Genomic DNA, 26980 nt, shown 5'->3' with positions numbered 1-26980 from the left:
GCAGTGCAATGTAGACTACAATATATTGTGGACTAAGTCATTGCGGGGAAGCATATGAAGCTTCCTCCTAGTAGACTTCGGGGGTTCCCTCGCTAGAGCGAGCAAGACATTGATTTGATTAAAATTGGTCGATTACACCGATTTCGAGGACACTAAAAGTATGGGAGGGTAGAACATTTGTTGATGCTCATTCAATCTTCTTGCTAGTCAATTTATAAATATTTCAAAAATTTTAGTTTCTTTGTAGTATTTTAAAGAATTTTAGGAGGCATAATATGGACATAACATCTTATTTGAAATTCGAATAAATCAGGTTAGCATTGAATCTGATCTGTATTACACACCAATGAAACAAGATTCCCTGGATTTGAATTTCTCCAAACCCATTAAATTTAGGAACGAAAAACATTTAATGGATTTTTATTAGAATTAAAATAACGTTTTCAAACATAAGGTTCAGTATCATTAATATTATGATTTTAATATCTTTAAGAATAAATTGACGTGTTATGAACATGTGGAAAGGTTTTATCTTTTTTTTTTTAACTTGTAGTCATCACTTATCAAGGCTCGAAAGCCACTCGAGGATAAGGGTTAATGAATGTAAGGTAGTAGTGTAGTAATCGCTTATGATGTAAACTGGGTGATTATTTATGGGGACGGCTCAACAAGAACGTGTTTACATTGGATTTGAAGGCTACCATGTTGTATTCAACCGGGAAGCAGGACAGTGGAACAGGCGGGCAGTTCTGGGAAAGAAGCTTTGTTCCTGGAATCTGCATTTAGATTTAGGCACATATAGAGAGTGGGGGGAAATCGTTTATAGTGGTTGTAGCTAATTGAGTGTTTTGTGAAAGTTTGGCAATGGGAACCATAAATTGGACTTCAGTCGAGCACTTGCCATGAAAATAATGATAGAGCAAAGACAGGCTTGCAACATCTCTTCTGTGGGAAACATGTCGCTGGGACGAGAAAAGGGCACCACCTACTAGGTTTTGAAGCCAGTTTTAAACTCTATCAAGGCTGGATAAGACATGCCGAGTTCCTGCTCAGATGTGATAACAGTATTCTATTTTAGGGCAAACCTGGCTCTTATACAGATAGAGGATTGCTTTAACAGTGAGTTATCTAATGAGGCAGTAGAATGATCGAACTATTTTTCCAACGATCTTAGCAATAGATTTGATGTATCTGTTCCATTTCAGAGCAGGAGTGAAAGCCAGTTCCAGAAGCTTGTCAAGACATGAAGCTTCCCCAAGACGAGAGTCATTCGTTTAAATTGGAGTGTTGTGGGGGTTAGAGCAATTATGATGAAAGGAGAGAAGCTTGGTTTTTGATGCATTAAAATGCATGGTTTTTTCTCCATTGGACTACGTTCTCAAGATCAGAAGAGAGAGAATCAAAAAGATCTTGGTCATTGCTGGCCTCTGAAGTGTTGCCAGAGATTGTAATATTGTCTGCATAAATATCTACAAATGATCTAAGAATGTAATTTGGGAGATCATTGATGAAGATCAGGAAAAGAGTTGGGTCCAGGATAGAATCTTGAGGGACGACAGCTATGAGTTTCTAATTTCTGCTCATGAACGACTACTCTTATAAGCCTATAAGAGAGAAAGAGAGGACATTTCCAGCTATTCCATACCTGACGATCTTGTGAAGTACACCTTTATGCCATACTATCAAAAGCCTTTGATATATCAAGAACTATTGCTCTAGAAACGAAGCCCCTGTCTAGAGATTCACTAATCCTGTGTGATATAACAATTAGCACATCAGCTGTAGATCTCACAGAATGGAAACCATATTGCATATCACTGAGCAGGTTATTTTTGTTCTGCTGAGATGGTTGACCATTTCTTTTTTATCACGGATTCCAGCAACTTACTACTCATGATGCACAGGAGACTGATTGATTTGTACTGAAAGATGGTTGACCGATCTCTGGAATTTTTAAATATGGGGCACACTGATGAAGTTTTCCAGGAATTTGGGAAGCATTTCTCCTTAAAAAACCACTTAAACAGCTTTGTAAGTATAGGAACTAGTTCTAATTGAAGCTTCTTGAGTATTATGACGAATGCTGTCAGGACCAGTTGCTTTCTTGGAATCAAGGTTTTTGATAAGCTTGACAGCATCACATACAGATATTTGCATGCCGCGTAGTGTTTTCAGTCACAGGAGGAAATATGATCGCAAAGCGTAGAATTTGCTGCAAAGTTCTTGGCAATTTTTAGTTTTGCTTTGTCAGATGCTGATGAAATTACCCCAGGTTCATTGATGATGGTAGGGATAGAGGACACACTTCTGTTCAGAACCCTGTTTTTATTTGCTAAAACTGGTGGGAACCAAGCTGCTGCTCAACTACTTTAAACTTGATGTACTAAACATATGAATTTGTTGCATTACTCTTTTATAATGGGCAGCGGCACATTCTGGGGTGAACCATGACTGGCTGTTGGGCTTTGCTGGAATTCCTTGGAAGGTATAAAGCGGTATATACCAACAATTAACTATTCAGTCAAGTCAGATACTACGGAGACCCATTCTTTTTGAACAAAGAGTGTAGAGGTATATCTGATATAAATGTTCAGAAGTTATCCAAAGCAGCCATAGAGTATCAATATACAATATGATGGAGAGGTATATTACATTTTTTATCTTAACCGAGACAACTGAATGATTGGAAAATTCCAATGGAGACAAAATGGAGGATGAGCACATTTTTGGGCAAGTTGTAAGAAAAAAGTCGAGGAGACTTGCATATTGTTTGTCCAAGTTGGGCATACGGGTGGGTTTGTGAACAATTTGTGTTAGGCCATAGACAATCGAGAAATCATGACAGTATCTCACCTCATCATCTGTATTGTTTGCGTACACTAGCCATTCAACATTGTAAACATTGAAGTCTCCACAGATGTGAATATTAGCCAAGGAATGGGTAGACAAAATGTGGTCAATTTTCTCAGAGAAACTCACAATGATAGTAACTCCATTGTTATGGGGACAATAGAGGGAAAATATGAATGCGGTGATGTGAACCAGTGCTACTCTGAAGCACATATACGGCAAATTAGGATCTTCTCTAGAGATGTCCCTACCACATGGAAAGCCATCTCTAACGTAGGCACATATTCCATGCCCATGACGATTTTGATGTCGAGTTTGAGTATCCTTTAACCACGAACTCATCAAGGGAAACAATCAGAGCAATGCTAATTTTACACAGGTTTAGTTTCCTGTAATTGGATTTCAACCTCTGGAAGGTTGGAACAGAGACGCCTGATCTTAGAGAAGGAAACCTTTTAGTGGGGGTCTACATTGAAAGTTAAATTTCTAGCTTTATTTTTCTTTTGTTTCATGAAATTTTTCATTTTTGAGGATTGAGATATGTGGAAAAGGCCGGCAGAATTGTTAGAGCAAAAAGAAAAAAAAGGGATGAAGAATTATTTTTGCAATCATGTAGCAGAACAGCCGTAACAATTACCCACTAATATAACATGGAGCTACTGCATGGTTTGGAATCCATTCACCAAATGGCAATACAGCAGCCCCAGTACATTGCACTGCTGATAGGACGGCCTCCTTGATGGTTAATCCAAGATTCAGGTCCCTGACTATTAGGCAGATAATGTCAGCCCAGGTAAAATGGTTACTTCTAGCACCCTTATTAGTGACATAACCACAAGTATAGAAAATAAGAACATAAGAAATGGACTGCTCAGAAAAATACTGCCGGCTCAGTCTAAACACATTTCCTTCTCCCTTTGTCAGATACAGCTAGGAGGCTGGTCTGAAAAGGTTGGAAACAGCTTGTCTCTTGCTTTTATAGGTGTTTCCAGTGGTCTTTTGTGCATGTGTGGATTTCCTTTGAAAGGGGAAGTGACGTTGTCCTTGTGTGCGTATGTGTGCGCGGGTGTGAGTACATTTTTTATTTCTTTTTATTTTTCTTCCTTTGAAGATTGTAATGCCGGGTATGGGGCAGCCAAACCAGCTGCCAGCATTGCCCCGCTCTGTGTACGTTAGCGTGTGTGCGTGTACACGTGAATGTGAGTGTATGTACACGACCGTGAATATATGCACGTGTGTGGACGTGCGCACGTATGTTTGTGTGCGCATATGTATGTGACAAGTAATATAGCTTGAGATGTGAACGCGTGTTTTTGTGTGAGACTAAAAAAGGCTCGCGCAAGGGGGAGGGAGAAAAGGGGTCAAGGGATACAAGTTCCCCAAAGAGAAGTAATGCTTTTGTTGTATCCTTTTGCCGGACAATAAAAGCATTATTTCTCTTTGAGGAACTTTGACCCCTTTTCTTCCTTCCTTTTTTTTTTCTCCCTCATTGTGCCCAGTTTTAGTCGCTTTTAAACGTCGTATTTACAGATTAAATTTTTCTTTTAATAGTTTTTTTTTCTTAATTTTTAGCACATCCAAATTCTCCAGTAGTGCTCTTTAATTTCACCAATAATATTGCTTTGTATGCTATCAATTTTTTCCTGAAGAGATGATAGCCGAAAGAGCTCTCGAGAAATTTCCGTACATATTATATATATATATATATATATATATATATATATATATATATATATATATATATATATATATAAAACGTCTGAATGTTCCTAACTAGGATAGGACGGTTTCCCAACACGGTGAGAAGTTTTTCTAAGGAGAGGGAATAAGTAATTATATCTGTACACAAATACTGGAAGGAAAATACTATTTAATATGAAAAAAAAAAAAGATGGAAATGAACACGACGAAAATGTTAAAAGTAAATTTATATGTCAAGGGACCGCTAAAATTCAATTTTGCCTGAAAGTATCTTGGTCAGTCCTATTGGTGCTCTCTCACGGAGGGAAGCGCCTCAGGCGTCAGGCAATAAACCTATCTCCTCTCTGAAAGGAGATGGTAATGCTTGAGAGGATGGTCACCAATTATCTTAGCGACTGTGATGAATTTTAAATGAAACAGAAGCTCTGTATTTCTTTATATACTAACACTAGCCCCAAGTTTAGGATTAAACAAACAAAAAAAAACAGTGCACACTGGAATTATGAAAAGTCAATTTAATCAAAGGAACCAATAGAATTTAATTTCGCCTGAAAACTTTGCGATGAAATAAACCTGTCTCTCTACAGAAAGAAAGAGCGAAACAGTGCCTCTCGTAACAGAGCCGTTGAAAGTGAATGCAGGGTTAAAATGATTGTTGCAATCAATTTCTTCCTAAAATCACCTTTTCTGTCCTACGCTTCCTCCATAAATGAGAGCGACTCGGTCAAGATGCAATAAACCACCTTTCTATGAAGGGAGGTAATAATGCCTAAAAGGCGGGGTTATCATAACAGTTGCCTCTATTTCCAAATTCATTTGAATAAATAATTCATTGAATAATTCATGTAGCTTTCGTATTTATTATTACAAAGTCAATTCTCTATTGAATATATATATATATATATATATATATATATATATATATATATATATATAGTAATCTACATACAGTACTGTTTCGCTGTATCACAGATCATCAGTGCAGTTAGACGGGCAACTACCTCAAGCCAGGATCGAAACCCGACCACCCAAACGACAATAAAGGCTTCTAACCACTACGCTATTCGGCTGATGCTGTGCGGGTAGTTAATTAACGATGTTATATATATATATATATATATATATATATATATATATATATATATATATATATATATATATATTAGCAGGGAGATCCGATGTTGTCCGGGATTGAATGATGATCAACAAGCATTTTACACTCCCATATTTTTATTGTCATCGAAATCAATGCAATCACACATTTTTCAATCAAATATATTGATCGGCTGCTCCAGTAGGGAACACATTGTGGTGCACCAGGAGGAAGCATCACATGCCTCCTCGCAATGACTTGGTCCACAATGCATTACAGTTTACATTGCACTGTAGAGAACCTACTGTTAATTTTATAAAATCATTTTTTATATAATGGGTTGCATTAAATGTAAAAGTCAAGTATCATGCTTTAATTTCATTTTTATTTCGAACGCGCCCCTGTCATATCAAAGAAGCTACTGTTGATTTTACCTGGTCTTTCTGCACGTGAGTTCATAATGGCTTGAGTTTAAGTTTATAATCAAAAAGTAAAGTATTATGGTGCAATTGTGTTTTAAACAGAAACATTCATTCCAAACGCGCTCCTATCATATCAAAGAACCGACTGTTGATTTTATAGGGTGCCTTTTTTTTTTTTTAGTAATAAAACTTCTTAAATGCATTTGTGATGTTTAGCTGTGTAAGGTGTTAACTTTGGTCAAAATTCTTTTATCAATAATCTATAATAGAAATAATCATTTGGATTATAGCTTATTGATACTTATCAAAAACATTCTGGAACAAAACCCATCTAGGAACACTGCCAGGCACATAAAGTACCTTCGTGTAGAATTTCATAAAGATCAACCCAGCCGTTTTTGAGTTCATAGAGAACTCTCTCTCTCTCTCTCTCTCCCTCTCTTTCTCTCTCACACACACACACACACACACACAGTTCCTTTTATATAATAGTAGATACATAGTATTGATTTCAAAAGTTAAAAAAAATAACATGGATGTCAACAGCTAGAATCTGAAACGAAAACATATAGCACTACAGCCACGTTCCCTCATTTAGCTTTCAAGCTGTGTTCCCTATCGTTTGAACTAACCCGACAGACCGTTAAGAAAGATTTGAAATTAAACCACTTCTAGCTATGAATGAATTTGCAAATGTGCAAAACTAATAGAAATATGTTGGCAAGTTGAAATGACATTTGTGCATATCAACTTGCCGACATATTTCTGCATGCATTATTCATCTATCCAAACAAAGATTTTACTCGTTATAAATCACCCTTGGTGTAAGACTATATTTCCTGTTAATTTCAGTGTTATATGACTAGTAGTTTAAGAGTCTATTGGTTAAATATCCACACGCATACAAACATCTACTGTTTTATTTATATACAGAAAAGAAGAATCCTGGATCATAATTAACATTTTTCTAAGAAATATGATATTGATTCACGAGAGATGCAGGTGGTCTAATAGTTAATGGAGCAAAAAATGAAATCAGCAAATTCAGATCAAGTTTCATCCATTTTGTTGAGAAAGGCATTAATCCATTTCTTGCTCTCTACTCGAATGCCTATCATATCTGTAAACAGGCTGAGGCTACAGCTTGTTCCATGTACGTTTCACTGAAGATAATCTGGATAAAGATAAGATAATATTTTGGAAGTTTGCATTACCTCTTAAGTAGGTTAATATTCATTTTCATCCAGATTCATCCCTCAAAATATGTATGCCATTATCAATAGTTAATGGTATTTAATTTCAGATTAGTTTATAAAAGTAAAAGACTAAATAAAGATGATTTAATAAACTTTAAAATGTGATTTTTAGTATTTGTATGCACAATGATAGAAAAAAATAAATTGATTTCCTTAAAATTAAGATTTGCTAGCTGTCTAGACGAGTCATTGCCTGGGAATATTTATATTTTAATTTTTGTTCTCACTGATTTTTTTTTACGATGCTGCTGTTGCTGTGTGTGTGTGTTAAAGGTGGGATGGGGGGAGGTATTGTTTTTGATTTAGAATTTAACAAAAGAATGAAGTGGATGATTTGTTTATAAAGAAACCGAAAAGAATTATGATAGAATTTTGTAACGACAGTATTTTTAAATAGTATTTTGAAACAGTTATGAGCTAAAAGTGATTCACACTGAAGCCTTAGCCGCAGTGTATGTTTGTGTGTATGTGCGTGTTTATAATTTACAATCTAGAACTCTTTTCACCCAAAATGCTAAATTTTCATTCATATTATAGAAAATGTTCAGAAATAGAACTGTAGGTGACAGATTAATGCAATTATCGAATAATAAAAACAACAAAAATAAAAAATACGTCAAGTTTTTTAAGGAAAGTTCATTTTGCAAATTAGTGAACATCGATTGCATAGATATAACTAGTTATATTAAAACACTGCTCTTTTAATCCGACTGGTACGGCAATAAATGGCTTACCTTTATAAATATACTACCAAAAATATGCAATTACCACTTACATATTTTTCTTAGGCTGGGAAGATAATATCATGATAAACGGATACTATGCGCTCCTCCCCAAAAAGAAGAGTTAATGCCTGGGAAAATAATATTTTACCTTCCTCTTAAACGAGAGGGTATCATGAGGAATGATCATATACTACTAAGGGGTCTCCTTGTTTTTTTGTTTTTTTTTGTTTGCTTTGTACTTTTTTTTATCTGGACGCCTTCGTTGCATATCTGAAGCATATAGTTTTAATGGGAGATTAGAATGCCATACTTGATCCCAAGATAGATATAGTTGGAGGAAGCAGCTAGAAAGACTCAGAGGTGTAAGACCAGCCTGGCTGATTTGATGGCTAGATGCGATTTTGTTGACATGTTTCCTGTTGATAATAGGAGATGTGGACATGGAATATTTATTTAGATAGTATGTATGCTAGAAGAGATGGCATAGACTTATATCATACCTACATTATAATAACTGGGTCAATAAGACCATAAATTATTTATCGCCTAATTGAACTAAGGAAATTGGCCTAAACTTGCTGGCTACTGAAAGCTGAATACCTTTTTTGCCAGAGATATGTGACGTCTAGGAAAAGCTACAACTACTTATTCAGTGGGCGTTAATGGGGGCAGTTACTGGAAGTAAATGGTGGGCTAGTTTAAAAACTAAGATCAAAAGCTTCAAATCCGTTCAGCATCTCACACCAGATAAGACCAAGACAAAGAAGTATTTACAAGAGAAACTAACCCAGGTGGTGGCTGGGGGAGGTGAATACGACAAGCATAGAACTAGATAAGCAGGAACTATGTTGCAAGACTAACAAGCATTAAGTAGTTAATGCTAGGCAAGAGAAAGTTTCTAATGAAGCTGTGAACTCTGACAAAGATGAACAAGTTTTTATGCTTGGCTCAGATCAGTCCATTGAAAAATGCAAGCACTGCGTTGGATGTACCCTGGAATCGACTCTGGAGATCTCTAAAGGATTTCAGGAACATTTCAAGAAGTGCTTTACTCATCAGCCCACTCTCACAGTCAAGGAGTTTGACAACTATTTGGCTGACTCTAACCGTTTCGATGCAGCTTCAGCAGCTGGTTACAAAGGCAGGGTTACAGAGTGTAATGTCAGCTGCCAAAAATCACTGGGACTTGGTCTGCCCAATGAATCGTATTTGAGGTTGTTGTACATTTTTGTATTAATTCTGATGAATGCGTTTAACCATTGGTTTGATGAGGGTTCTATCCTGGGTCAAGTCACCAAGAGATTGATCACATTGGTTCTGAAGAAGCAAAACAGGTGGGGAGGAACTAGATGATTATAAGTTTGCTCAACACAAGCGTTAAGATTTTAGCCAATATACTATCAAACAGGTTGCAGGATGCTCTCACAGAATTATGTTGTGAAGGGAAGATTGATTTAGAACAACTTTCATCTGATTCATACGATCTTAGAGGAGATAGAAGACAACAAGAAAGCAACTTTGATCAATCCCAAGCTTTCAACAGGGTCGAACATCACTTCTTGGTATCTGTTTTAAATACCAACGATTTTAAAGTTGATTTCCGCAAACAGATCTCCATTCCATATCGCCTACTGACAACAGTAGTGCAAATAAACGGAAAGTATTCTCCATCCTTCGCCACCACCTGGCCATTACGTTAGGGTTGTCTGCTGTTGGTTCTACTCTACATCCTTGCTTTAGAGCTGCTACTTTGCAAGCTAAGGAACGGACAGTCAAGTTCATTCCTACATGAAATTGCTTTGCCAAACAAAGTGCGAGCCAAGGTTTCTGAAAATATCGATGACACCACCATCTTTGTGTTAAGCGTCATATTTTGAAACGAGCAAAAGGGCCAAAATCAAATGCAGAAAGTCAATTAGCATACAGTCGGGCACCAGGATTGCTGACACCATCCTTCCAGCTTTTTTCTGCTGGACAGATGGCCCAGTTCGAATCCTAGGTGTGTGATCCAGATCAGGCATCTACTCTGAGAGGACGTATTCAGAGATACAGTCAAAGTTTATAGCGTTGGTTAACACTTGAATTAAAAAGAAACTTTTTGAAAGGCATAGCTGAAGCGTGCATCATTTATGTCTTCCCTCTCATCCTGTACCGATTGATCATACTCCCCTTCTCTACAAAACACCTAAAAGTTCTTCAGCACCTTCTGTCTTCACTTCTCTAGTATAAGAAGAGGCATTGGGTTCGCAGACAGGTTTGTATTCAATATTCGCGTGAAGGAGGCTTAGAAATATCGACTGGACTTTTCATTGAAACACCAAGAAACTAGCCTTATTGAATCAAATTTTGATGGAGGAATTTGCGTTGAACCTCGATGGCTCCTTTCTCAACCTTATTCTTAAACATGCTCAAAAAACTTCCTTGGTCCCGTGATCTTTCTCAGTCTTCTAAAAATGGAATTTCAATGAGGGTTAATTGTAAGCTGATAATCCGTTTGTCGAACAGCTCAGATGGTTAGATGAGGTAATCTACTCTGATTAGAGTTGGCCACTAGATACAAGTAATCTCAATGCCATACAGTATCCTAGTTATGACACGCTCAAAGAAAAAAAAAAAAACAGCTAATCCCCCATTTTTCCAATGTTTCAAACTCTGTCGGTTCTGGGAGTATCTTGATGAGGTTGTGGTTCATATTAATCTTGAGCATCTTTTGCTGCTAAACCTATTCTACATAATCAATAATGTCAGGCCGCCATTGAACAGGGAGGGACAACTATTGTTGCTCGCGAACACAATCATAGGATCAATAGTGACATGAACATCAGATCTGAAAGATAACCAAGGAGTTGAATCTTTTGCTGATCAGGATCTGATTGGGTTCTTCAAGCACCAACTGAAGGCCAAGATCAGATGTGATAGAAAAAGATTACATTCCTCGATTTTTAAAAAATGTGATACAAGTAGCGAGCTTGTGTGTGTGAAAAGGAGTCAAATATGAATACACACTGTGCATATGCAGTCATGAAACAGTTGGCAAGCATCCGATAAGCCTCAAGTACCAATTTTTCAATTTTGACCCCTTAGCAACATTTTGATTAAAAAGTTTTCCACATGTCTGAATACCCTATATACCAAATTTCAAGTCTGTAGATCAAAAAATCGTATTCAAGTATGTAGGTTGAGAAGTATCCTCACACACACTCCCACTTATGCATATATATATATATATATATATATATATATATATATATATATATATATATATATATATATATATATTGGCAGCAAATCATTATTCAAGCACGTCTGATTAAACATGATAGTTATTCTTGTTTCCGATTTTTCTGGATATCTTTTTAATTCGCCGAATGGTCTTTTTTATTTCAGCGGGCATGTTATATATAATGGCGCCCAAAAGTTGTTGTTTAGCCATATTCTTCTCAAGCACTTTCTATCGGTGCATCCAATCATCATCAGGAGTGATTATTGTTGTTATCGTTTTCTTTTTCTTTTCTTTTTTTTCTTCTTTGATGCTTGGTGTATTTATAGTTTTTTTTTAATGGTTATAAAGGTAGGTGCAGGATGGTTAGAGGCGAATTATTTTTATTTTTAATTTTCTTATTTTATACTTTATTTATTTAGTTTCTTGTTAGTTATTAAATACGATTAGTATATTTGTCCCGATGAATATGGCTGAACAACAACTTTTGGGCGCCATTATATACAACTTTCAAGCTGAAATAAAAAAACGCTCGGCGAATTGAAAAGATATCCAGAAAAAAAGAATAACTCTGTCGTATTCAATTAGACGTGCTATATATATATATATATATATATATATATATATATATATATATATATATATATATATATACATATATATATATAAATATATATATATATATATAAAATATATTTTAGTCATCGACATACAGACATGTTTCGTTGTTTCACAACTCATCAGTGCCGCTAGACTAACACCTCTCCCAAGCCGAGGATCGAACCTAGAACCGTCGTGATGACAGTCGGCAGTCCTACCCCCTGACTACGGAATCGGTGGCCGAAATTAAACTGTCCGAATGCGTATTTAAATAAACATCCGTCCGCTACTCGTAGAGGGCTCAAACGTTTTTGTTTGTAAACAAATTGCGAGCTTCGCATTATTTCAGCTAAATTAAGTAGCGAGTAAGATAATTTACGAGAGTGCTCTACCGAAGAGGGGAGCTTTATAAAATATATTTTAGTCATCGACATACAGACATGCGGCTGACAGTTCGCACCTCCGTTTCCCGCACAATGCACTTTGTAACATTACAAAGTGCATTGTGCGGGAAACGGAGGTGCGAACTGTCAGCCGCAACAGAGGTAGATGTACTCGTTGATGGGGTCACAGGTTGAAATCGTTGACACCCAGGGGCAGAGAAGCCAGACGGATTTATATAAACAAGACAGTTAGCTTATCGACAGTCAGAGCAGAATAACGGAGCCGGCAGAGATACGCGCGCCTGACTTGTGAGCCGCTCGCTTGTCCCCCCCCCCCTCTGTCCTACGTTGCACCAGCTCTCACCGATTGTACGCAACAACCACTGATTTTGCATTGTGGAAAAGAAATAAAGACATTTATTTTTCTACAAGTTTTTTGCGTCTGTTTTTAACCGGAGAGCGCTGCGGAACGCATCAAATTGGTGCCGTCGTTTTGACCAGCTATTCTATCAAAGAATAAGAGAACGTGGGTGAACGGATCACAACTATAAGAGGTGCCCTAACGGAAAAAAAAAACAAGAAAAACCAAAGAACAAGAGTTTTTCAGAACTGGACGAACGAAAAAAAAAAAAAAAAAAAAAAAAAAAAACGGAAGAACAAGAGACTCAGACTGAACGTAAAAAAAGTAGAAATTTGAAAACAAGCGTTCCGTGCATGGCAGAAGAAGAACATACCAATAAAGCAATAAGGTAGGTGGCATTTAGTTCCCTTCGTGTTTTGCTCGAGAAAAAAAAAAGAAAAAAAAAAGAGAGACATATTAGCCTCGCTCGGATCGGCGACATACTTCTCGAAATTGGATCTAAAGTCGGGCTACTGGCAGGTTAAACTGAATAGGAACGATAGAGAGAAAACTGCGTTCACTTGCCACCGGGGTTTGTTTCAATTTAACGTGATGCCGTTCGGACTTGCGAACGCCCCCGGGGTCTTCCAAGAATTGATGTCCATAGTTCTACAGCGATTATGCATTACCGTATCTGGATGATATCCTAATATTCTCGGATACGACGGAAAGCCATTTAGATCACATAGATAAGGTACTAGCTAATTTACGTAAACACAACCTCAGGCTGAAAGCCACAAAGTGCGAGTTTTTCAGGAGGGAAGTACAGTATCTGGGGTTCAAAGTAGGTGAATGAATGGGTATACAGGCCGATCTGGACAAGGTGAAATCGATCAAATCGATTTCGACCCCAACCACTGTGAGACAAGTGAAGGCCTTCATTGGTGTGACGTCGTATTATCGGCGATTTATAAGGAAATTTTCGAGATTGCCGAGCCACTAGGTCATCTAACAAGGAAACATGCAAGGTTCCAGTGGGACAACGCATGTCAGTCTGTCTTTGATAGTCTGAAAACAAAGCTCGCAGACATGGTTATACTGGCTTATCCCGATCCCGAGAAGAGCTACCGGCTGTACATGGATGCCTCCGATTACGCGATTGGGGCGTGTCTGTCGCAAATGATCTATGATCAGAGTGAGCGTAAAGAGGTTGAAAAACCAATTTACTCCTTATCCCATAAACTTAGCAATACGCAGACGAGATGGTCGACTATAGAAAAAGAGGCATACGCAGCAATACACTATGCTCTTCACAAACTGAATCATTATTTGCATAGTGCTGAATTCACCAGCTTTGCCGATCATAAACCCCTGGAATACCTATTAAACTCGCCTATACAAAATAGAAAAATACAAACGTGGGCTTTGAGTATGGCCGGCTGTAACTGCACCATACGGTACCTGAAGGGGAAGGATAATGTGTGTGCCGATCTCTTGTCACGTGCGGTAAATACAAGCTGAGACAACGACGATCCCCCGATAGAAATAGATAGTAGAAATTATACGATAGGTGCAATAAACTCGAATCGCTTTCAGCCCAAAAAGTTTGCGTCATATAAAAAGGCAGAAGGCTCAGCGGAATCGCACGAACGTCCTACGTTATCGGGTTTAGATGATGTTAGGGAACAAGAAGTAAATAAGGAAATTAGAGATTTAAAGATGCGGATGAAGAACGAAAATCGTCCAAGTTGGAACAGAAAAAGTTCATACTAATGGATGAGATAGTGTATTACCTATCGCAACCCGACGATGAACCGTTGATAAGGTTGTACGTGCCATCGCATCTTAAAAAGACAGTGCTACTTCAGTACCATGACGATAATAGTCACATGGGCGTGGAGAAGACGTTCCACACCGTTAAAAACAAATATTTCTGGCTGTGTTTATTTAAAGATTGAATGAACACGTGGGTAAATGTATTCCCTGCCAAACCAGGAATTTAAAGAAGCAACCGCCTCAAATGCAGGAGGGCGATCTGCCTCCTTTTCCTTTCGCGAAATTAGCGTTGGATATTTCCGGGCCCTACTCAAAGACACATTTGGGTAACGAGTACATAGTTACGTTTATTGACATGTATAGTGGCTGGCCGGAGGCTTTTGCGGTTCCTGATAAGAAGGCGGAGACCGTGGTGCATCTGTTGTTGGATGAGATTTTCCCTAGATTTGGGGCACCACTCCAGCTGTTAACGGACAATGGTCTGGAAAACATTAATAATGTGATGAAAAAGGCTTGTTACCACCCCCAAAGTAACGTCAAAATTGAGAAGCTGCATAGGACGATGCATGACGTTTTATCAAAGAAAATCGGGGACGATGAACAATTGTGGGATGCGTACATAAACCAAATGTTACCGGCTGTTAGGTTCCACGTGAGCGGAACTACGAAATTCTTGCCATTCTATTTACTCTACAACAGGGATATAATTCTGCCCCTGGACAATGTATTAATGCCTCGTAGAAAATACTATGGCGATGAACAACATGAGATCACACTACAAGAGATGCATCAGTCCTTTACTTTAGTTAGGGATAACGTTAAGAAAGCTAGGAGAAAGATGATAGAAATCTCTGATAAAAAGACGAAATCTGTGGATTTTAAAGTTGGAGATTTAGTTTATTATAGGAATCATCAGAGACGGAGTAACCTAGATATGCTTTAGAAACCTTATTATGTAGTGATAGAAAAAACGGGTTCCGTCTCTTACAAGATTAAGGACCAGTTGACAGGCTCCGTGACAAAGGCACATGCAGAGCATCTCCGTGCAGCGTCAATTAAGGAATGGGAAATTCCCAAAGCAGAGAAAACGTCGAGAAGAAGGGCATTGGCAGTTCTAAGAGATTCCGATGAGTCGGATAGTGAGTCAGCCACAGAAGAAGCTCCTATACCAAGATGGAGGGGTCGACCTCGACGGGAGAGGCCGGTCGAGAAGTAAAATTTACCGTTGATGGAGGATAGTCATGATGCATAGCATGACGTCAAAAATGGCAAATAACTTAGACGCAAGCTATCCTCTATTTGCATCACTTGCGGAGGTCGGGGAGATAAGCAAGATTTTCTATGAAAAACCTAGAGTAGGATCGGAATTTGGAAGTAGTGAGGAAGAACCAGCGAGAGAGAGAGAGAGAGAGAGAGAGAGAGAGAGAGAGAGAGAGAGAGAGAGAGAGAGAGAGAGAGAGAATTGTTTGGGATGGGTTAGGTCGATATTCTGCTGGTAGGATGAGATATTCCCCTTGGGGTTTGTTCCATGGGTGTTACTTGGAAATATGACTGCGGCTATCGTTTCGACATAGTATGCGAGACGTATAATCGAGTTCCATGTGATGAAGAGAGGAAGAGAAAATATAATTATATTTAAATAAAAATAAAAATATAAATGTAAGGATATGCATATTTTTTTCTTCTTTTTATCATTGTTGGTTCGAGCAGAGCACGCACGGAGTCATCGAGTGTCACTAACCGATGTTTTTTGGTTTTTTTTTTTTTTTTTTTTTTGTAATGTGAAAATACATGTAAAAGTGCTTGTTTTTTTATTTTTTATTCGAACATTTTCGATGTATAAAACTGTTCTGAAATGTAGTATAATAGAAATATATATATATATATAGAGAGAGATACAGAAACGGTGGCGAGAGGATATATATATATATATATATATATATATATATATATATTAATTTGTGGGGAAGAGGTGTTGCTTGTCCACCAGCACTGTCACACACCACCACCCCCTCTGTCCTACGTCGCACCACTCTCACCGATTATACGCAACCATTGATTTTAGCATTGTGAAAAAGAAATAAAGACATTTATTTTTCTACAAGTTTTTTTTGCGTCTGTTTTTTTAATCGGAGAGCGCTGCGGAACGCATCATATATATATATATATATATATATATATATATATATATATATATATATATATATATATATATATACTCACATAAGGGGCACTCCAAATCTATAGTGTTTAAAAGACAGCTATAAATGAGCTTGAATGCTTAATAGACACTATCCTCGAGTATCTCTCTGTACAGAGATTTGTCACGACAATCTGGCACGATAATACTTTCCTTTGACTAAATATTTAAAATCACGTAGTATTTGAGGCTCAAATAAGATCTCCTCTGTATAACTAATCCACACTGACTTTTATGAGGAATGGTGTATCTTCTCCAAGTGATGTTACCTCAAGTAACAGCGCAAAGCCAGATACCCCACCAAACTAGATAAATTCTTGTCTCGGAATTCGGTAAAACAATCACAAGAAAGATATACATCTATTTATATAGAATTAGTTATATTATTCTAACTCTAATAAGATAAGTAATGGCTAGGACGATGACTTACATAGACAGAAACAGACAATCCACTTTAAATAATCAAATTTTATCGAATTTTCACCACTAACGATCACTATGCTGTTCAGTACCCACCATACACTCATTAAGTGGCTTTTGGGCCTTGATAAGTAGTGGCTCCTTCCATTACAATTTTTATGAAGGAAAAAATGTCAAAACTTGAAGTAAAAATGGTGACAAGATCCGTTCTATTTTTGGCATGAATTTTCGATTATATAAAATGCGTTTTTTAGACATACTAAAACGTCTCAGACAGAAACACATTTAACCATATTTTTAAACAATGTTTTGGTTATAAAGTTCCCTTGACCTACACTAACGTTAATCTATGATAGAATTTAAAAATAATTCACACTTTGTCTGCAAAATGTTGCATCCCAAAATAAACAGATAAAAATAGAAAGTCTATTCTACTGATCCATGATCACCTGTCACCTTGCAAAAAAAAAAAAAAAAAGAAAAGATATGAAGAAAAGATAGCATTTAAGGATGCTACCGATTTTAAAATTATCTTAAAGAAACAAATTCACTGTAATGCCACGACGTCTGGCTTTACCACGAAAATAGAATCTTTGAATTCGTAGAATAATCACGGGAAGATCTATTCAAGTTGACAATGCAAAGTGTCACCCAAAGACCAGGTTCTTACTTCTCTTTTCCCGCCATCTGTTTATCTGTCCCATCTCCCCACTTCATCATCTTTTACAAAGTTTTATGCTTGTATTCTGGTCACGTAATCGCTTTCAGGGAATAGAATAATTTTGAATCGGTTTTGATATGAGCCTTCGAAGAGCACACACATAGATATATCTCAACTCGCGGGGTTTTTTAAATCTCAGTTGCCAACATTGCATCACTAAAAAGACACTACAGGCTTAATGTAAACAGAATGTGTTTACAATATCGGTAAATTTTCAATGGGTTTAATCACATGATTATTGATAATGTAACCATGTGATTGAAATTTAATTTAAATTAACCACACGTGGTCGCTTTCCTATCAGATATTCATCGAAAAATGGTAGGTAACACAAAATGAATGCCGACGCTCAAAGTGTATAAACATTTTGACTCCTCCCTTTACTTAAAAATTCACCAAAAATCAGGAAATTAACGAATTTTAATGAAAATTGCAGTATTTTTCAAATAATGATCGCAGAATATAATGAACTAATTATTTTTACTTAACTCTTAGTGAAAATGTTTTATTTTGTTTAAACAAAAAATACCTTTACTAAAGTTATGGTTTTCAGTAGTAAATAAAAAACGCGATAATTTATTTTTGCTTTTTTTATATAAATAAAGCATCGTAATTTTTAACAATAAAAAATAATTTTTACAGTAACATTACGAAAAAAGACCCTAAAGTCCGTATTAATGAATTCGATATAACACGAAGAAAAATGAATTCTTGCATACTATTCAGGAAATTAAAGATTCAATTAGATTCCTATTTCAGTCACCTAAATTATTTAGGGTGAAATGAGTTTAGGAATTTATAGCCAAACCTAAATATTTTTTTTCTTGCTTAAAAAAATAGCATTAATACAGTAAGTTAGGTAAAATTTGCATAGAATGCTCTGCTTTACGGTTGTAAAAATGGAACGGAAATTTGATTTCGTTCCCTTTTAAATTCGGTACATTTTTACATTACGTCCAACTCATCGTTCACATTCGACACGTCAACTTTTATAGCTTTTCGGGTATTCTGGCAAGGTTAGGGGTGTCTATTCCGAAAGCCGTTCTTAACATGGGTAGATTTGTAGGTGTGTCAGAAATTTCGTGAAAAATAGTGAATGATTCCACCCCGTCTTTCCAAGCTTATAACTCCTCGAAAAATCTAACTCAAGCCCTAATTTTTTTTCCAATTAAAGGAGCAAGGACCAAGGTTTCATTAAAAAAACAAACAAAAAAAAAACAAAGAACATGTTTTTTTTTAAAAAAAGGTTTTAACTTCGGACTTTACAGCTAAATTTCTAAAAAAAACTACTTTTTTTGTTTTAAATTTGAATATATTACTTATTGACCTTTTCTCTTCAATTTGTGATATATAAAACTTTGGTGAGTAGATTAATTATTTACTTTTTACTAGACACTTGAAAATGGGGTGGAGTGCGTGAATTAAAAAAAAAAACGTTTGTCTAAAATATTATATTCGGTTTATTGGAACGAGCATAAAATTTCACCTTGACCCTGAAAATATCGTAAAAATAGAATCAATAGAAAAATTTTTATAGATTTTTAAAGTTTTAAAATTGAAAAATATTGAGTTCGTAAAATTCATTACTGTTTTTTAAAAAAATAAAAAAAAATATATAACAATTACTTTTAAAACAACTTTAATAGTTTATTTTGGAAGTATAACCCATAAATAAAATAAACAATCCACTTTTAAAAGAGAAATTACGAGATTTTTATATTTTATTCGCAGTTTTTAACAAACTGAGCCACAGAAACGCGTGGCCGGGTACAGCTAGTATATATATATATATATATATATATATATATATATATGCCAGGTTTGAATCTCTCGACTAGAGTTAATCGTGACACCCTGCACTGATGATTCCCAAAACGATGAAACAGTAGTGTCTATAGGTATTTAATAATTATTATAGTAAATAATTATATATATATATATATATATATATATATATATATATATATATTTGTGTGTGTGTGACGCAAAATGTGTATGTGGCGTTGCATCAGTTTTCAGTGGTTGATCGAACAAAAACCAATTAAATATTTCTTACTGTTACTGGAAAAATTTTAGTCTATTAATTTGATAACCAAAAAAGTACAGAATATGTTAATTCTATTTTTCAGCGTATGTTCCTCTTTACTTGCCTCCCCACGAGGGCAGAGTTAAACACCAAGGTCGGTTTTTAATGCGGTGGGGGTAAGGAACAAAAATAAAAATTGTCTCAGTCGTGAAGGATTTCTCCTCCACTAACCGAGAACAAAAAAAAATTGATGTGTAGCAATGTAGCATCAGAACAGATACTACACTTTGATCTGGACCTGAAGGCCAAGAAGTCTCTTTTCAACGTATGTGAAAAAAATTTCTGTAAATGATTAAATGTTTCAATAGTTGCCTTGCAAGATTTCGTGTTTCATTTTGCATTTGAAGTTGGAAGCAATGGAAGCAAGAACTAATTTGTACATAACCCATGATATATCATGTTAAAGTGTTAAAAGTTATGTAAACCAACCTGGTTATGTGAGGCACATGGCGGCATGTGGCGGCATGTCTGCTATATAAATTCTACTGATTTGTCTTGTGATATTTGAAGCAGCATTTAAGTGGCTTTTTGTATATCTACATCTCGGATTGTAATAGTAATTGTCTTTCTTTCATATCAGTAATTCTTTTTCTCACAATTATATTTTTCCTTTTTATTAACAATCGTATTCGTAGCGATTAAAAACATGGTGTGATTATTTTTCTCAATATTTCTTTCGTAGAGTTTTCTTACACATTATCAAGACAATACCGTCTTTACACAAGTCTATTACCCAGTATTATATCTTCTCGCTAGTTCATCACACATGGGAATGAAAGCGTATGTCATAAACACATCCTTTTTTTTTTTTTTTCAGTTTAAAAACAATAAAAATATTTGACTAGCTTTCCTGCCACTTGAAACTTGACACTTCTTGTACGCGGCGTTACTTCTCAAACACGTTAGACTAATTTACAGTAGAAACTTTCTATTGTTTATAAGCTAATTTGAGTTAATTTTTTTAAGAATTTATCACATAAGAATACTAGTAAGACACAGATTCGATACTAGACCGAGTAATAATGGAATATGGATGTGTGTTGAATACAGGCACATTCATGTTTATTATGGTGTTTCTCCCCCTCTCTCTCTCTCGTTTGTTGGGCTCTTGAATCTCGAGTAAGAGAATAAACTGTTGTCACTTGGCATAAATCGTAGCTCTTCATTAAAGAATTGAATGCTTCAAGCAATCAATAATGTAAATGTAAAACTATATAAATATAATTTCCTTTTACTTTCATAGTGAGAGTGTTCCAAGTACTGATCTAACAGGATTCTAATCATATGATGAAATATTCGTCTATCACATCGGCGAAGCAATACTTTGTGGATGACTATACACATTTATTTATAACATCGAACCCTATGTTGTACTGTGAATGAGATTAAAAGGCCAATTTCTCATTCATTATAGAAAAATAACAGTTTTTAATGTAAAATATTCTTAGCCATGTCTATGTAATCATGTCTGAAGGTTAACTTATTTGCATATTGCTTTACTAAATGAACTCTCATTTATTAACTATTCTTTACTTTTTCGATAATTGTTTTCGTCATACTGTTACTCACAGTTCTGTTTACAGCTAATTTTTCGATATCGTGGATAAATACTTAACATTTGGGATGAAAAGAGACTGTAAATTATAAACAAAGCCACCTTTACTCAAACTATTTATCGCTATGGCAGAAATATTTCTTATGGGGTGAGATGGTTTCCTTGAACTTTACTTGCCATCGAATGAGTTTATTGAAGACAGACGACTTTTCTTGTAAACATTGTTTCTGCAGACAAGCATCCCATAGGCATGTTCGGATTAGGGGTTATCTTATCCACCTGCAGAAACTGTTGCAATATCCTTTCCGTCGGTATATCTAGTGGTGCCTTTTAAAGCCTTTTTTAGAATGTCCATGAACCTCTTGACTTGACCATTCGACCTGGGGGATACTGATGAGTTATAATGTGGTCTATTTGATACTATTTGCAAAAGTCTGTGAATTCATAAGATGTGAATTAATTGCTGTTATCTGTCATCACACAATCTACCATGTCTAAACGCGTGAATAGCTCTTGTAAAAATCCAATCATACAGTTAGTGATTGGTCTGTTACATTGTAAGACCCCAGACCATTTTGAGTAACTATCCACAACAATGAGTCAACGACATATCTAAAGGCCCTGCAAAATCCTCATAGATTCTCTGCCATGGATGGTCTGTGTTTGGCCATGGTTTGCACGTCGTAGTTGGAGATTTTGCTGCAAGCATGCATCCCTTACAAGATTCTATAATTTCTGCTGTCTTTGTCCATGTTTGGCCAATATTCATATCAGCACAGGTGGCTTTTTATACGGTTCTGTCCTAGATGTCCAGGGTGAAAATACCTGACGATTTTTCTTTGTAGATTTGGAATAACTACACGGTTATACAGCAGGATGTCCTCACAGAAGGAGAAAACTTCAGGCACATTCGGGTCTTTATTGTGAATTTTGTTTTTGATGGATTGTATGAATTCATCCTTTCAAGATTTCCTTTTAATGTCGGTTAAAATCATGGGAGTTCTTTGACTGTATTCATGATCAAATTTCTGATTTCACAATTCGTCTTTAGTGTAGCAAGGATTGAGTCTTTGAAAACTTCTGTATTTTGGGGAATGTTACGATACTTAAAAATTCAAAGATGGCGCAATAAAATGAAAAAAAAAAATGTAATTGCAACTTTTCTCCCAATTTTCGGATTTTGTAATCATGCCCAAATGCCTTTATTTTCTTTTATAAAAATTGATACGTGCTTTTTCTTTGGATGAGTTAAGGGCAAAATAAATTCATTGAGTGATATAATAATTAAATGAATGATTTCGCGCTACAAAACAGGTGCTGTCAAGAATTGTGCATGTCAAACATATTTAAAGGAACAAATAGTAAGATAGTCAACATCTTAAAATTTGGAATATAGACTTTTGTCATTTATTTGCTATATGCTCTGTAATTACACCGAACTTCATAAATAAAAGGATTGGTATTAATAAAAGGTGAAATATAACTGAGGAAACATATTTCCACATATATTATCAAGGGTGTGAATTCCATATAGAAACGTTGTTTTAATTTGAATAAAATAAAATACGCATCAAGTGCGCTTGAAAGCCAAATCACAATGTAATATTAGGAAAATAAACAAATATTTTACTTGTTTGAAGTTTATAACATAAATATATTTCGGAGCTATACTCCATCGTCAGTATGTTGTTTTCTTTCTTTCTTCTTTTTTCTTCTTCCTTGCCATGTTGTAAAGTTGGAGAAAGAAAAATCTGTTTGTAAAGAGCCGCACGTTGTATCTCAACGGTTATTTTGAAATGTTGGAACTGTGCGTATACTGTGTGGGATACAACACGCGGCTCTTTACAAACAGGCTTTTCTTTCTCCAACTTTACAACATGGCAAGAAGAAAAAAAGGAAAAAAAGAAAAAAAGAACATACTGAGGATGGAGTACAGCTCCGAAATGTATATGTTATAAATTTCAAACAAGTAAAATATTTGTTTATTTTCCTAATATTACGTTGTGATTTGGCTTTCAAGCGCACTTGATGCATATTTTATTATATATATATATTAGTTATACATAAACTAGTAGATAAAAATATGATGTTCATCAGATAAATGTCATCGTAAACTAAATTCTGTGCCCATCAACAATTACTAGAATACCACTTTTCTGTGTATGTCTCTCTCTCTCTCTCTCTCTCTCTCTCTCTCTCTCTATACATATATATATATATATATATATATATATATATATATATATATATAACCTGTATGTATCATATGTGCAAATGTAAAAATGTAAGCATACTTTTACTTACAGGAATGCATATGAAACGTTGTTAAGAACTATAACTGATTTATATCTGTCAATTATTGATGGCATCTTTAGATTGCAGCATTGTATGCCTGCATATCAGACATTCATCTTCATGGGTGGTCAGCTTGTTAAGAGGCATTGTACCCCCCTTTTTTCATCTTTGACTTTCTTGATGTTCTAAACATGCGAATTTTTAACACCATATTCTTTTGCAACAACCATAATGTCATGACACGCATAATGTCATGACAAGCATAAGGTCATATCGTTTGGTTGAATTAAGCTCTAACAGTAATTCTCATAACAATCAATTTTTTTTATTATTAAATTTCTTTGTGTTTTAATTTTGTTATTCTTTTATTTCAAAAACATTTCCAAGTTACTTCATCAAACTGATAATAACAAATTCAATTAGAATTAATTATTTTAATATTCTTATTAGTTATTTTATATCTCATTTTAAAAAGTGAAATTTAATGAAGAAATGGATGAAAATGTTCATTTATTCAAATAATTGCATAAATGAGCACATATCTACAACATAGTTGATTCAATTAAATTTTCGAATAAAAAGAAATTATCTTTAGCAAACCAAAAATAAAAATAATACAATTATCAAAGAATCATGTCTTAGACAAAAATGTTTATGACAAAACTAGACTTGGAAGATTGAAATCGTCTATGCATGTGTACAAGAATACATAATAATCTGCGTTTATACCCTGTTCTCATTTTTATTTTATTTCAGTGTAAATTTCAGAAAACAAGACACTCTTTTCTGGGCCAAACATTTGATCTCTATATCAGATGCATAGATATCAAAGTTCTCCTTTACCTCTCAAATGTTTGTAAAGAAATGAATCACGTTGATTTTCCTCTCCTCATTCGAACAATTTTTTTTAAAATTCCATTTTCATCCCAAACAAGGCACAGTGCCACTTTGATGTAGGGGCTATTATCGGGGCCATATGTTGCAGGGATACTATGTAGGGAGTTGAGCAACAGGATTTCTGTTCCCATTACATTTGAACTTCTGCATTTGGGAAATCAGGAACCCAGAAGGAAGTTCCAAAGTCTAGCAGTTCTGGGAAGAAACTATTCGAGTAGAAGGCTTTCTTACATCTAGGGATCTCTACTGTGTTTAAGGATCGGATTTTTCTGCTTGTTGAGTTTGTCAGGGGTATTTACGTCGAAGGGATACAAGTGCTTGTAGTTCGTCAGAGCATCCATTATTAAAATACTTGTAGAACAGGTGGAAGGATGCAACATTTCATCGATGGGGCAGAGATTGAAGCTTAGATGACAGTTCAGAACCTACAAGTTTGGCGACTCTCTTTTGAACCTTGTCCAGGAGCGAGAGACTAGTAGCAGATGCACTAGCCCAAATGTGACAACAATACTCCATACATGGGCGAATGGTGGCCTTGTAGAGGTACAGAATACTTTCAGGTGTAAGTAGCTTTCTAGTATGGTAGAGAGAGCCTACCTTCCTCGTAGTGACCCTGGCAATGATGTATCTGTTCCAACTCATGTTTGCTGTGAACGTTAAGCCAAGGAGTTTAAAAGAAGTACTTTCAGGTAATGTATCTTTAGCCATACTCGTAGCTATTGGTGGTTGAGAAGATTTCTTGTAACTATTGAAGGAAACAAGTTTAGTCTTGGCAGTATTGAATGTTATCATCCGTTTGTGTTCTCATTCCACTACAGATTGGAGGTCTTCCTCTAGTGTTTCTGCCATTTCCTTAGATATGTGTTCATTCGTTTTCCACTCGTGCATGTTATAGAGCATGGTGTCAAACATATCCATTTCAGATACAATTTTATCAGGAAGATGATTTAAGAATATTAGGAATAATAAACGTTCAAGGATTGACCTCTGAGGTACATTCCCATTTATATCATATTGTTTAGATGTACGACCGTCAAGGACAATATGGATTCTTCTCTTATTTAAGAAGGATTTAATTATGTTAAGTATTCTTCCAGTGATACCGTATGATCTGATTTTCCTGAAAAGACCATTGTACCAAACCCTGTCAAAAGCCTTAGATATATCTAGGGCTACCGCTCTACCCTCCCCTGCGTTGTCCAGTGCCTGTTATATGCATTCAGAGATTACAGTTAGGATATCTGCTGTAGAACGGGCTTGTCTAAATCCATATCGTTATTTAGTCAGAAGTTTAGCAGCTGAAAGGTGATGGACTAGAGCTTTGTTAATTATGGACTCAAATATTTTGGCGAAAAGAGGGAGAAGGCTAATGGAGCGATAATTTAATGGGTCAGTTCTTTCGCCAGAATTCTTATCGTTTTCCAGCAGTCAGGAAAGCAAGATTCGTTAAGGGATTGGTTTTAAAGTTTGAAGAGAACTGGAGTAACCTCAGCAGAGCATTTTTTTAAATAGCACAGCCAGGATGAGATCGGACCAAAATCCTTTTGAGGTGTCTAGGTTTTTTATGATACCATGCACCTGAGAAGGGGTGATTTTCAAATCATCTAGTGTGGCGTCTGTCTGCAAAGGAAAGTCAGGGAGGGAATGGTTTGCTGGGTCCAATGTGGAGTTTGAGGCAAACTGACTGGCAAACATATAAGCCTTCTCGGTTGCTGTGCAAGCAACCTCATGATTATTGGATAGTGAAGGAAGTATTGATTGCCCATTATTTACTACACTATTGTAGATTTTCCAGCAATTACGAGTTCCTAATTTCTGTGCTTTGATGCGTTTTCTGGTGGTTTCAGTATATTCTTTCTTAGTTGTTGCTATTTCTTTCTTTCAATTACTGCTAGCTTCTATAAACTTTTGTCTGTTTGTACTAGACTTATGTCGGTTAAATCTGTGGTATGCATGCTGCCGTTGAGCAATGGCAGCTGCACAAGTAGAAGTAAACCATTGGGGACGGTTGGGTTTGCTATAGAATTGCCGTTTTGAACCATTCAGTGGTCTCATTTGTGCACTGTTCAGTGGGAAAAAGAAAAAATATTTCCCCATGCAGCATCTCTGATGAGATCCCTGATGGCTTCCCAGTCAGCCTTCTTATAATACCTTGTTGTTTTCAGCAATGGCCGAGAATTTAGGGTGATTTCTAGCATTATCACAGTGTGATCAGCATTCTTGAGTGGGCTATGGGCATTCATTACACAATCATTGAGAACTGTGATAAGAAATAGATCTAGCAGGGAGGCATATTGATCTTGCTGATCTGGGAAACGTGCCGGAAACGTAACCATCGGTGATAGGGAATGATATATAGAGAAGCTATGTGTTATCCTACCAGCTGCGTCTGTGTTAACCGTGTTATATCTTTCTTGTCTCTTAGTCTTTCCGGGTTTCA

At 35.9% G+C, this 26980-nt stretch overlaps 1 long non-coding RNA gene across 1 annotated transcript in view; it reads left to right on the top strand.

Annotated features, from left to right (window-relative positions):
* Positions 1-12861: 12861 nt before the first annotated feature.
* Positions 12862-26980, top strand: part of LOC145293099 (uncharacterized) — a 199416-nt gene continuing 185297 nt past the window's right edge. The window contains exon 1 of the long non-coding RNA XR_013869662.1: positions 12862-12999. This is a non-coding gene — a long non-coding RNA (uncharacterized LOC145293099). The remainder of the gene's footprint in view (positions 13000-26980) is intronic.

Source organism: Euprymna scolopes, chromosome 14 (assembly GCF_053919585.1).
Source record: "Euprymna scolopes isolate OS-2025 chromosome 14, ASM5391958v1, whole genome shotgun sequence".
In the NCBI taxonomy this organism is placed as follows: domain Eukaryota; kingdom Metazoa; phylum Mollusca; class Cephalopoda; order Sepiida; family Sepiolidae; genus Euprymna; species Euprymna scolopes.
This window is presented reverse-complemented; position numbering and strand designations above follow the sequence as displayed.